The sequence below is a fragment of the Pogona vitticeps genome, chromosome 2 (genome assembly GCF_051106095.1).
Source record: "Pogona vitticeps strain Pit_001003342236 chromosome 2, PviZW2.1, whole genome shotgun sequence".
Classification (NCBI taxonomy): Eukaryota; Metazoa; Chordata; class Lepidosauria; order Squamata; family Agamidae; genus Pogona; species Pogona vitticeps.
The window spans coordinates 176365522-176378651 of record NC_135784.1 but is presented as its reverse complement, the minus strand read 5'-3'; the positions used below and the strand labels follow the sequence as shown (position 1 = coordinate 176378651).

Below are 13130 nucleotides of genomic sequence, written 5' to 3'. Positions count from 1 at the left end.
AAAGCACCTGCCAAATTAATTACCAAGGCCAGTTAAAATTCACTTCCTCAGACACTAACTTGTGTCCATCCAGATATATGAGAATCAAGATATTTCAACCTAGTTAAAATTCACTTCCTCAGACACTAACTTGTGTCCATCCAGTTATATGAGAATCAAGATATTTCAACCTAACCACGTGTAACCCAAGTTCTCATGCAAAGGGAGTAGTAATTTAATTATTTAATTTCTTTATTAGTGTATTTTCACAGCCAGTGACGGGGAGATGTGCTTGTGGGATAGTTTGTCTTCTGTGCCAAAATAACTTGGCTGGCTTTGGTGCTGTGCATCCTGACTTTCATATGTGGGGATAGTTTGTTAGCTCAGTAACTCCCCATTCCTTCAGATGTCAGGGTCAATTCATTAGATCAGGGGGCAGAGCTCTGCGGTATTGTACAATGTTGCCGCTTGTGCATTATTGCAAAATACTGTAAAATAATTTGCAAAATAGTGCATACAATCATAGTATGAGAGAAGGAGACAGACAATGGGGATTCCCTCCTCATATTTTTGCATGGAGAGCACTGGCACCAGCTTGAAGTGGAGAGGAAACAGGTGCTGCCTTTTACAGCTGCCACACGCCCTATCACACAACTTTCTCCTCTGCCCTGTTCGCCTTTAGATTTATCTTCCCGCCTGAAGAACACAGAAGGCCCCGAGACCTGGCAACTCTAGCCGGAGCGTAATTTACCAAACCGCCTCAGGCAGCAAAATGTCTTGGTCGGGACTTTATTAGAACTCGTTCTGTCCATGTTTCATACTGGTCGGATGATGTCTTTTGGGTTTTTTTTAATGCCCTACCACCGCGAGGTCAGAGCCCAGGCGAGAGTGCCTCTGAGCACAGACAGTGTCCTCCCTTTCTCCCCGCCCCTTCCTCTCTCCCCCCCCCATCTTTCCACGCCTTTGAGAGGAAGACCGCGAGGGGGGTCTTCCAAGTTAAAGAGGGCGTGGCGGCGGCGGCGGCGGGGGGTAGGTGAGTGGGATCGATCGCGGCGCCTCTCTTTCTCTCCCGGAGGCCGGCTCGCGCTTCTCACGTTTCAACCGGAGGCCACCTCTCCGGTGGTCAAGAGCAGCACCGCGGGCTCGCACGAGGTGCGGCGGCGGCACGAATGCGGAGCCGTCCCCGCCGTCCCAACCAACCTAGCGCCCGAAGGGTTAATGCGCACAGCAGGCGAAGAAAGCGCGCGCACACACAGACACACACACACACAGACACACACACACACACACACGCGTCTGCCAAGGCACACACCGTACGTTAAGGGTGTGCGGCCAACAGCCACACAACTACACTACAACCGCCTTCTGCTGTGTCTGCGTGCGTGTGTGAACGCGGGAGCCGAGACGCGCGCCCGAGCTGGGCGAGGGAAGGAGGATGACCCGTCGGGGGCTGGACGCCAGGAGGTAAACAAACAATAACCGGGCCGCCGCCGCCGCCGCCCCCCCCCCCTTCCCGGCTCCGCAGCCCGTCCGCCCGAGTCCTCCGCGGCTTCCCTCCCTTTTCCGCGCCCCTCTTTCGTCCGCCTGTTCCAGACCCTGGGGGAAAGGTGGCTCTCCAGTGGGCAGAGAGACACCCCCCCGCCTCCCCACTTGGAAATGGGGTCGAAGAAACCCGCTTTGACCCACTGGAGATGGGGTCGCCGTTGGGAGGGAAGACCTTGAGCCCCCCCCAGTCCCCTCCCCAAACCCACCCCGCATCCATGCAAACACGCATCGCTTTCCATCTCCTCCGCCGCCTCTTCCCAGCCAAGATCCGGCTGGTCTACCCGGCTCGAACAAAAAGACAAAAAAAAACCCTCCTCAACCCAACTCGGATATTATTAAGAGGGGAATTCAACACCGTTTGGGGAGGAAAACAAAATATATGGTAAGATAATCCGAGAGTGGAAATTGGGGAGGGGGCCAGGTTTGGTGCCTCTTCGGCGCCGAGCGTGTGTGTGTGTATTGTGCTGCTCCATTCACCCATTTTAAAAGTTTGTGGGGTGGGGGGGAAATCGGGTGGGTAGTAGCGGGGAAACCATTCACCTTATTGATTATAGGGCGAATTATTGGGGGGGGGGGAGGCCTGGAGGGAAAGGAGAGCGAGCTTTGGAGCTGGGCCAGGCAGACATCCGTGGGTTGGGGGCTGGGAAGAGGGGGAGGAGACGAAAACTACACACAAAGAGGGCAGGATTGGGGTGGGAAGCCTTTGCTCTGCATTGGAATTTGTTGGCTCTGCTCGGAGCTTCGTGGGGGTGGGAACGGTGTCGAAGGGGGAGGGAAATGATTCATAGTCCATCCTGTTTCAGATTCTGAAGGTAGACAACCACACGGCTGTGTGCCTTTTTCTTTTCTTTTCCAAACCTCCCCCCCCCAACAATAATCTTGCACCTAGGCAGTGTTACTGTGAGCATTGCTCCCATTTTACAGGTGATAAATCATCAGCAAGGAAGGGCAGGATCCTCCTTAGCCCGGCTTGGGTCTGTGGCCATCAGGCTGCACTGAGCGTCACAATGTGGTGGCTACTAGATTTAACCCAGTCCCAGAAGTAAGGACTGTAATAGTGGGGTGACAGGTTTGGGTAGGGGATGCGGGAGCAGAGGACAGCAACTCATGGAATGATTTGAGAAACCTTCTTCCCTGTTTCCTTCTTCTGTGATTGAGTCCTTCAGAGGTGGGTGGGTGGTAATTTCTTATTATAGGGTGGCCCAGCAGGCCTGTCTAGACTGTTTCTCACATTTGGCTGTGCTGGAAAATTGATGATGGTGTGGGCATAATTAAAGAAATGATGTCTGTCTTTCTAAGTATCAGTCTGCAATTCAAGGCAGCGTAGGTGGGGGCACACTGTACATAGAGTATTTTCCCCCTGGAGTCAATAGAGGGCAGAGACCTCCTTCGATGGACAGATGACATTTGAGTGACTTTGCGTGATCTCTGAATGGATGCTGTTCTCCCATCCTCCCAGAAAGCCTCAGATGCACCTGGCACAAACAGGATTGTTGTTGCTTTTGCAAGGAAAGTAGCTAAACCTTAGTGGCCGATTACAACATAAACCTACCGCTGTCCCCTGAAAGACATCCTGTCAATAAACAATAGATCCCCCTGGGAAAGCAGACTTAAATTTCTGGCTTGTTTGGGAGTTTAAGCTACCAACCCCCCTGTGAATTAACCCTGAATCTGAGGTCAGTGGATGCTGACAGCTCCCACCACCCACCAACACCCCCCCCCTTTGTATCACACTGTGAATTAGCCACAGGATCTGATTAAATATTGAATGAGTGAAACAGGGCAGAAATTGGAATTAAAAGGGAACCAGCCCAATTGGGAGCAAAGGGAATCTACAGGCCAAAAAGTGTATGGGTATAGAGGTTGGAGGGAATGACTAAAGGCTATCCTTCCTTCCTATGTTCCTTCTGTTGGAAGTGAGGGGGTGGGTGGTGCAAATAATGCTGAGCAGGATCAAGGTGGAATATACCTTCTGGAAGCTTGAACTTCTGCTTATCTGTTCCCCATCATGAAGGAAGAGCTAGGCACTGGCCTAGCAGAGGGAGACTGGAAACAGCTCTGCGGCAGGCTGACCTAGTTTAATTTACCGGGCTGGTGGTGAATCCCACCCACTCCTTTGCCCCCCTCCTTAACCAATGGAATGTGATTTTTATATACCTGGAAAGCAAACACCAAAGGGATGTTTTGATCTTGTTGTGTAGGAGGGACTCTGGTGGCACTTTAAAAACTAACAACCTTGTCTCTGTAAAATGAGTAACTCATCTGGTGAAACAGGCTGTCATAATACATATTTTAGTTTTTCATGCATCACAAGACTCTCAGTCTGTTGCACTAAAAACAACAAACACATATACACTGATTTTCTCATGTGAAGAGAAAGCAAATATGACCTAATCAGAACTACTGTAAACCACCCAAAGAGTGTTTGGTACTAATGGGGCAATGCAGAAGTTGAGTTAATAAATACAGTAACCAGAACCAGTGGCCACTTTGGGCTAATACTTTAAGGAAGAGTATCAACCCAAAGGGGAAGGAAGCCAGACTGCCTAGATTATTTCCAGTAAGGGCATACCACTGTTTTCTTTTTGAGGCCAGGATCTCTGGCCTGGAAGAGATTTAGGATTAGGGATTGTGAAGTGTTCCAGGACAATTTGCTTGCTTGCTTTTGCCACTGCATATCCTCCTTAGCTGGAGTTTTCTGTTCTTCCTGGTAATGCAGGAAAGAAAAGAGAGGCATTGGGAAATTACCTAATAACTATGTGGTGGTGTGGAGGTCAAGACTGAAGACCATTACAAGACAACCTAGCCTGCAGCGCCTCAGAAGGACTAGTTGGAAGTTTATGGATAGGGAAAGAGGAATGTTCATACCAAGAAGGCAGCTGCAGGCGAAACAAGGCTGGCCCTGCCATGAGGCAGAGTGGGGGACAGCAGTGGCACTGTTTTGGTTCTTCCATCAGAATCCCCCACGGTTTCCTTCAGTCACACCATGATATACTCGTCCTTGGCTCCATAAATTATCCTACTACCTCTAATGTGATGGAGGCTCTTTTCCCACTAGCTGTGTTCAAGGAGTACCAGCCCAGTCAGCTGCTTCTGTAAGTGGGCAAGTCAGAGAGAAAGTTATCTTGTGATTCACCACAGATAGCAAAAAGTCTTAAGTCATCACTGGGAGGGGAAGTGAGTTGGAAAGATTACACGGTCTGACAGGGTGGTCGGTCAGTCTCTGTCCCATACAAACTGGAAGTGTGCATGTCACAAGAGGCCAAAGGTTTGACAGGCTTTGTTTTTCGAAGTGTGTTTTAGGCCTTCCTTATCCTTAGTGCTTCCCACATCCTATTTTTCTTGTGAGCTGGAAGTCAAAGTCCGTGTTCTTTCACTCTCCCTTCACCTTCTAAAGGTCTCCTTGGTTAGAACAGAGCAGGGCTGGGAGGGATGAATCTTGGGCTCCATCTCTCTCATGCTTGGGAAGGGAGAAAGACCCCTTGCGATGGATTAGAACTGGAGACCAAGAGTCTGGACTTCTGCTCCTCTGCCTTGCATGTGTGGAGAGTACATGAATGGATTTAAAGAGTTAATCCTTCCAGACACATCAGCTATGAGCTTTTGAGGGGCTCCCTCAACTCTTTGAGGAAAAGGGGAAGGGAATTAACAGGGAAGAAGCAAAGAGAATGATTATTACAGAGTCATTCCCTGGTTTCTCTTTTATAAGCCGATTTAAAGTCAGGTGACGGCTTCTCCAGCAAACTTTCTAATCCCAACTTCAATGGGAGACGAATGAGTGGGAGGAAGACGAGTGGGAACCTAAGAAACCACTTAACTGTCTAATCCCCATTTCCCTCTCGGTGACAGTATAAAAATCCTATCTCCAGAATCCTATCCCTCTCTCCAAATATCCCTCCAGACCTAAGGAGAGGAGGGAAATGTTTTCTAAAGAAACTTTGCCATCTTCCTTCTGCTAGAGCTACTGCTCTTTCTCCTGTTTGGTGTGCATGACTAGAAATAATTACATCAGCGCTAAGGGTGCACAAAAGGAGAGGAAGCTCTGATAGGCTTTTTTTCATGTGGTGACACAGAGATGAAGAGGAGGTGTAAAAGACTATTTTCCACCAGGCCCATTCTTGGCCTTTCTTGCTAAGGGTAACGTTTTCTGTCCATCATGGTACAGTATCTTTGTTTCTGCAGGAGAGAGTTTGCTAACAGGCCCATTTTAGCAAATGCAGCCATATACAGCCATAATAAATATATTCTCAAAAGGGCAATCATTTTGTGTTGGAGATCAGTGAGATGGGGGGGGGGGGGGAAGATGTCTTTAATAACAACAGAAATCGATTATGTGGGCAAGCTTGGCTGCCTGCTCTGAGAAGGCTTGGTCTTGATAGCCTTAGGCTATGGCCCCTGGGGCTCAAAGTCTACAACTCAAAAGATCTGGCAACCTTAGCCCAGGCACCAGTGGGTTTTTTTAATAGTTCCTCTTTCATTTAAATAGTAACCTCTAGAATCTTCTGGAACTCTTTAGACCGGCTCCTAAGCTAAGCATGAGAGTTAGTGACTCTTGTCATAGAAAAAGGAGGGGAATCCTTAGCCTCCCCCCCCCAAATGTCAGTGAACCACTCCACTGTTCCTGTTCAAGGCCACCTGTGATTCTAAGGAAGCTGGGGACACCTTCTCTTACAGTGATGGGCAGGATTGTAGTCAGGAATGATGGGGGTTGTAGTCCAAAAACAACTGGAGAGCACCAGAGTAGGGACGGCTGTGTGGTACAGCTGAACATAATTATCAGAATCTTGTCAGTCAGTAAAATATGACATTTGTTTCATCACCACCATATATTTGCAGCCCCTAGATCTAAAGGGAATATATCTCTGACCACTAGATTCTGGGGACAAAGAATAAGCAGAGATTAGTCGCCTTTATACTTTGCTAGCTAGCCTTGAAAGGCATTTGGCAGACTGTTGCTGGAAGAATAACACTGAAGTAAGTTGACAAGTCAGTTTTGACTTCCGAAGGTATCATATTGTTGGAATACATTGTTTTAAAAGAGTACAGGGAAGCCATTCGCTTCTTTTTTGGCTCCACATACAATGTGAAATTGTGTTGATGTAGTTATGCATAAACACTGGGCGTAACTCATATACTTTGGACAGAATTTTGGCACTATATTTTGGGAAACTCAAAATAATAATATGTGTATTCACAGATTGCAGGGCTGATATAGTTCAGTGGGTTGGCCTGTCTAACTGCGACCTCAGGATCAAGAGTTCAAGTCCCTATTATTGTGTCTTCCAGGAGGGGAACCAGTGGAGACTTCCCAGAGCATGGGGGTCTAGTGGGGTTATGCGCCCTGCTGCCTATACAGCTTTAGGCAGGCAGCACAGTCCCAGAGCACCACTAGAAGGAGGGACTCTGCGAAGCATTTCTGAGGACTTTAAAGCTCTTGAGAAGGTTGCTGTAAAACAGAATCCACTTGACAGCATGTAGGGTTTTTTTTATTACATTATACAGATTATAGATTGATGGTAATATATCACCCTCCTAATACCCAGGCATTTCATAGAAAGTATATAATGAAGTACAGTGAAGCTTCAGTCAGATTAAAGGGGTTAATTGTAGCGGTAGTGCATCATCGTTGTGCTAATTCTCTTTTTGTGGTGGACACATGTCCTTGGACAGGGATGAAAAGGAAAGTCTTAATTAACTACATTTTCCGCTTCCAAGGAGGTGTAACCTTGCAGACCTTCTAATTAATTATCCACAGAATTTCCCAGGGTATATTTGCATTTAGACAGAGACCTCCTGATTATATTTGTTGACATAAGACTAGAATAGCAAAAAGATTTGTATTAGAGGTCCAAGTACATGTGGACATTTTGCAAATAAAATTAGCTCAGTATTGAGGGAATCAGGAAATGTATGTTACTGTTGCAACCACTTCTCCCTTTTCTCAGTCAAAGGAAAAACCTGGACAGTATTCCATCCAGTAAGTAGTATATTTATGTGGCGAGATATGTCAAAAGTGATGGTGTGGGGGTGCAGTTACTTTCCAGTCAGGTAGGTGGGAGGCTGGAGGTCACTGGCTAGATAAACTCCTGGATTGACTGCTGTCAGGCAGTCTGAAAAGAGCATTTAAAAGGAGCCTTTTGAAAAATAGTCTTTAAAGGCTTTCTTTTTCTGTAGGCTGAGGAACACCAGGGCCTGGAACAGCGGCATAGCAGAAGCTAAGCATGCATGGTTGAAGTACTGGCTGTCTTTCGTGAGCTGGGACAATGACCTCATATGCTAACCTTCCACCGTCAGGCTTCCCAATTCCTCTTGAACTTAGCTGCAGTCTTCACCATGGCTGAGATGGACATGGATTTCCTTAGCTATCACATATTATTGTGACTTGCTGCTGTAAAGCAGGGTGCTGTGCCTTGAATGGATAATTAATTTAAGAAGACTCATTGTTTTTTTGAAAAAATCTTGCTCTTGTTGGAGATGAAAAAAATTGATTTGTTTACCTGGATCCATGAAGTTACCTGCACTTACGGGCTCTCCTTAAGGGACAGGAAGTGCTCACCCACACTTCAAAATATACCACACGTTGCTTGATTGAGCCCCTGAAATCATCTTGCCCACTAATGCCACCTGGCAGTAGCTGCAGTGCCCCTTTGGGACCAGCTGTGTCCATGGCACCTCAATCTAATGGCTAGCTAATTGTCTGCCCTGAGATTAAAAGGAATATCTGTCCCATTGTCTACTAGGTTCTTTGCCTGGAATTAGGTAATGCCATTCCTGTGTATGTACTGCTGTGATGCATCTGTTTCTAGGATGGAAACAGCTATTAATGGCATAATTCCTGACCTAATCAGGCTTCTTCACAGATTAGAGATATTAATGCATTTGTCTCTTGCCCGCCGGTGAACTTTATTAGGTGTCATCTATTGTTCCTCTAGGTTTTTCTCCCTCTCGATATTATTTATTTATTTATTTAGAATATTTTTACCCCACCTTTCTCCTTAAAAGGACCTAAGAAGGTTCACATTGTTAAAAGACAATGAAAACGGCTAACAACAGTGAATATACAAATATTTAAAAGAACCAAATAAATACCGTACGAAAAACACAAGCAACTCCAAAACACGTTCAAAGCAGTAAGTTACAACAGTCCACTTAAAACCCCACTCAGGCAGCTGTTCGCTCAGGGAAAGCCAGCCTGAAGAAGAAGACCTTTGCCTGCTTGCAGAAGGACAGCAAAGATGGGGCCAATCTGGCCTCCTGTGTGAGAGAGTTCCAAAGTCTGGGTGTAAAGACAGAAAAGGCCCTCTCCTGCTTTTCCCACCAAACACACCTGTGAAGTCAGTCAGACTGAGACAGCAGCTAGAATCCTGTTGGTGATTTACACGGATGTATGTAAGGGAAATCACAAAAACCATGATGGCAAACTAATTAGCAAGGTGTGCCTCTGCTCAGAAACACAACCATCACCTTGTCAGTTGACAGCAATGTGATGCCATCGCTTGTGGGGAGCGTAAATTGCCAGTAGGACTCTGGCCAGTATCTGCTCCAATGCAACCTAAATAATTGTGTGGCTAAGAAGAGTTTGAATGTGACCTTGTCATAGTCTAAAACTCTAGCCCACGAGTGAAGAACATGCAAGCAGCTCCCATCATACCATACCATTGACGGTATTATCTAGGTCTGATAGGAGTTGCAGTCCATTAATATCAGAAGAGGCCCAGTTTGCTCACCCCTTGAGGTAGCCTCTGCCCCACACTGGCACTAGAAGACACACAACTTCCAAAGGAGAGAAATGGCAGTGATTCTGGACTTTGCTTACAATTCATGCAGCCACTTCTGAGGAGGTAACTATTTATATCAATGATCCTTCGCTGGGAACTGTGATGCCTCTTGAGTTGTGGCACAGCCGCATGAGTAGGTGCTCATTCCCATTATTGACCCAGAGGGAGGACTATGTAGGAGGGCCAGGGAGGGCTTTGTTCTTCTGCCTGAAGGCAGCGAAGCAAGTTTCCTGTGGCAGGAAACCCCAAACACTGCAGCACATTATGAAGAGAATTAGCCAGGAAAGGTTGATTTCATGTGGGTCTTTTTCCGGCTATTTTTTTTTTAAAAAAAACTCCCAAGCTGAATAGATTTCATTTGTTTCTTTTCTACCCGCCAGGCAAGGGAGGAGGAATAGTTTTCCTCCATCTATTGTGATGCTCCTGTGGGTGGTTTGTTTGGTTCTGTGTTAAAAGATGTAACGTGGGCAAGATGACACTTTTTTCTTGATCTGGTGGTGATGCTTGTGACGGATCGAGGCAAGTATTAGAATTACTCAGAGCTCTTTGAACTTTTGTGCCGCTTAAAAGACTTGCATACTCTGAATGATCCCAGTAAAATAGGTCATTTTGTATCAACGGTGAGGAATCTCAGGCGATAGTGTAACCAAGTCCATCCGATTTGGGATCACAATCTCTGGGTTCCCAAGATGACCAGGCCATCTTCTCCAGGACACCATTATGTGGTTTGTTTCTCAACTTGCATCACTGTTTCCTCTCATTTTAAAAGATCAAAATGCTTCTCCTAAGACCTATTTGCTAACAGTGAGAGATCTGGGCTAAAATGTACCTGTATTTTTGGTCCCCTTGCCTTACTGTGAGAAGGTAAGTGAGAGTGTCTCTGGAATTAGACTTTGCCTTCTAGCTGAAATAGGTTTCTTACTTGTGTTTCATGTATTTAGTTATCCTTAGAGCCCTACAGCATAGTGGCTGGCATCCTGTTGCGTAGCTACACAAATGGTATAACTTTTTGTTGCAAATTGCCCCAAGTTAAAAAATCACAAGCCCTTATCAGTCACACACTGAGTCATACAATTAAGTATGCAATGGATGATGTCCAACTTAAGCGAATTCACTTCCAGCAGTTATGCTATTTGTACTATGACAGCATAATTAGGCAGGAGGATTTGAGCCAGCAGTTTTTTTGGGTTAAATAATTACAAGAAATGTTGAAGTTACGTTTAATAGTTTGTTTTGCTTTGCTTACTGTTGAGCTGAAGAAAGGCACGGATAGCCACCACATTTTGGCATATTTATCTTTTCCTCTGATACAAACATGGAATTCCATCTCTACTATGAAGGGGAGTCATTTGATTATCTGCAGCGTTCTGTCTTTGTGATAATGCCTGTGCCCTATTCAGTGAGATCTATGTAATCTTTCTCCCATCTAGCAATTACCTTTTTATCACATCTTTGTTCATAAAGCACAAGAACAAATGAGCAGCACTAATGTGCTCCACGTGGTTGGCCTTTTTGCCAATACAATCCTATGCATGCCTATTCAAAAGTGGCAGTGATGCCGAAACTTAAAATTAGACTATTAGTAAGTTGAACCGAATGAGATTTGTCAGTCCTGGATGCCTCAGGGAGCAGTATTCTGTTGCCACCCCAACTTTGATGGAAAAAACTTTAATATTTTCTTCATTCAAACCAAGACAAATCAAGAGCTAAAACATATTGTGTGTGCCTGTAGAGATGACCTGACTGAGCAGCCAATCTGTGCCACCACTTCCTTGTTAGCATAGGCAACATGTTGAATCGTCCAACAAAGTGGCATTTTTGAAAGTGTTTCTGTTTCTCTTGCTTCTGCAGCCACTGCCTTTGCTTGCAATTTTTTGTGGCTGTACCATGACAGAGATGGACAGTGTGTGCTGTTGTTGGCTGTAATTCCCATAATCCCTCAACAGTGCTGTCTGGGCCTTATGGGACTGGCAGTCCATTAATGTCTGGAGGGCTACGAGTTCCCTGTCTAAACTTGCTAAACAAAGTACATGTAATCGCAGCCAAGACTAGGGGTGGTGGGAGAAGAATTCATTGTGGTGCATTAATATCATGATGCGTAGGGCAGAAGACAACACAGTATGCACATGGAGTTCCCAAAATTTGCTTTGGTGAGACACAAGAATTAGCAGAGAACTTTGGCTGAAGGTGAATTCACAATGCATTGTGCAGTTCACCCTTCAAAATTCAGAAGTTAAGTCCGGTTAAACTCAACCAATCTTACTCCTAGGTAAGTAGATATAAGTCAGAAAGAAGTACAGTACAGTCTGTCACGTCTGCACGTGTTTCTGCTTTGTTGTGATGAGTACACTGAATAAAGGAATTGCTGAAAGATTAGACGTGTCTACAGTACTATAAATATTTGGGCTAAACCAAGTTGTGAATTCTAGTGAGAGTAGGCCCATTGAATGAATAGGATCTGTTAACTGAATACTTACATAAATCCTATACATTCAGTAGATCTATCTGGGACTAGCAGTTCAATTTAGCCTTTCTATTTTACATCCAATCAATCTACATAATGACTTATACAGTTTCTTCAAGCAGAAATTCAGATCCCCCTTTGCCTAAAGGAGCTTAACATTAAGATTTGACTGTAGAGAACGGGGAAAATGGGAAGGCAGGCTAACAAGGAATGATTGTTATCAGATGGTATTACGTACATGTATTGAGCTTCTCGGTTAGTCCTGTTGATGTACAGCAAGTGTGGAGAGTGAGTTTTTTGTTTGTTAGTTAGTTAGTTAGTTTGTTTGTTTGTTTAAATTTGTATCCTGCCCAATTAGTGCAGATGCACTATTCTGGGTAGTTTACGATCAACTAAAACTATACATATAAATAAAAATGAAACACAAAATAACAACACATTAAGAGGTGGAAATATCAAACAAAATGCAGCACAAGGCATGTAAACATATATACCAACAAGGAACAGATCAAGCAGAGTTTGCAACAAAAAAGATCTCTCTGTTAAGCAGTGTTTTCAGTGATCTTTTAAAGGAGGAGAGAGATGGGGCCAGGCGCAGTTCCACCAGCAGTTGCTTCCGTAGTGTTGGAGCCACAGTAAAGGAGGCCCTACCTCCAGTGTGGGATTTCTTGGCCTCCCTTGGAGTGGCTATCCGGAGGATCATGGCCTGGGAGGGCCTAGTGGTTCGGGTGGATGACCTTAGGAAAAGATGCTTCAACAGTAGACCTGCAGATCTTGTTGGACTACAGACCCTATCATCCCTGGCCATGATTTTGTTGCCTGGGGCTGATGGAAGTTTCAGTTTGACATCTGAAGGACCTCAGATGCTCTGCTTCTGCAAGAAAGCCTTCCTTGTGTGTAGGAATTAAAAGTATGGGATGATAAAGCTGGTGTTCTGTTTTCTAATGGGAATATTGTTGAGCCCAACAAATAAGCTGAAAATGTGTCCCAGAGTCAGTATATGTAAGATTTTAGAAGGGTATGCCATGTGGCAGGGACGTGGTGGCACTGCGGGTTAAACCGCTGAAGCCTCTGTGCTGCAAGGTCAGAAGACCTGCAGTTGTACGATCGGGTCCACGCGACGGAGTGAGCTCCCATTGCTTTTACCTTTTTAATGTTATGTGGCAAGTTGAGATGGGGGTCAATAATTGCAAAAAAATCAAATCATCACCAGGGGGCACTGTGCTTCAAGGAGTGTTAATGCCTAAGGTGGTCCTCCCCAACCTAACTAGTGTGTAGGGCACCTTTCCTGAGCCCCCAGATATGTTAGAGTAGAAATCTGAAAGGCAGTTGCTTTAGACAAGCAGGCATATGGATTGTCTGTT

The 13130-nt window shown here is 45.5% G+C and overlaps 1 protein-coding gene across 6 annotated transcripts in view; it reads left to right on the top strand.

The window, feature by feature from the left end:
• Positions 1–997: 997 nt before the first annotated feature.
• Positions 998–13130, top strand: part of CCDC120 (coiled-coil domain containing 120) — a 52463-nt gene continuing 40330 nt past the window's right edge. For 5 of the 6 annotated variants that reach the window (XM_078386502.1, XM_078386501.1, XM_078386499.1 and 2 more), the window contains exon 1: positions 998–1443. The gene's annotated coding sequence lies outside the window, so the exon portion shown is untranslated. Of the gene's footprint in view, positions 1444–1483; positions 1907–13130 lie in introns of those variants that run through there. The other variant, XM_078386498.1, reaches the window with a different exon arrangement.